Source organism: Balaenoptera musculus, chromosome 2, assembly GCF_009873245.2.
Source record: "Balaenoptera musculus isolate JJ_BM4_2016_0621 chromosome 2, mBalMus1.pri.v3, whole genome shotgun sequence".
Taxonomy (NCBI): domain Eukaryota; kingdom Metazoa; phylum Chordata; class Mammalia; order Artiodactyla; family Balaenopteridae; genus Balaenoptera; species Balaenoptera musculus.
The window spans coordinates 111,377,002-111,377,625 of record NC_045786.1 but is presented as its reverse complement, the minus strand read 5'-3'; positions in this window follow the sequence as shown (position 1 = coordinate 111,377,625).

Sequence of the window (624 nt, the reverse complement as noted above, 5' to 3'; positions counted from 1 at the left end):
GCAAAATACAGTATTTTTAGGATTCAGTGAGATATGACCCAGTATTTCTTCATTGTTCACACCCCCCTTCATTGAGCTCATGGGACCTTGAACATAGTAGGGGTCAGGGAGATGCTTGTTAATTTTATTTAAAATTGGATTCCTCCCAGTCTCTCAGTGTCTTTGTATCTCCCTACCTGGGTCAAACAGCAGAGGAAAGGGGAATAAGGTACCAGGTAAAGCTAAAACGAGATCATTGCTAAAATATTTGTTTGTTCCTGGGTTTATTATTTTATTCAAAAGCCTGGGAGGTGACCAGCCTAGAATGTGGCAGTAAACTGTGCTGTTAATCCGTTTGCATTTTCAGAGTTGGGATCCAGGTTTTCAAGTTTGTTATGGGATTTTATGCAAAACAATATGCAAATCGATAGCATTCTAAAAATGCCGTCTGTTCTCCGGCCCCTCTCCTGGTCACAAACAAGGGAGGCTGGCGCCGGGCTCGCCGGGCTCCTTGGGCAAGGGGTAAACCCGGCGGGGTGACGGGCCGGGGGGGGGGGGAGGGCTGTCCCGGAGGCGGTCCTGGGGCGGAGCCTGGGCGGGGCCCGTGACGCGCCGAGTCGGCCTGCTCAGGGGCTGGACCTCAGC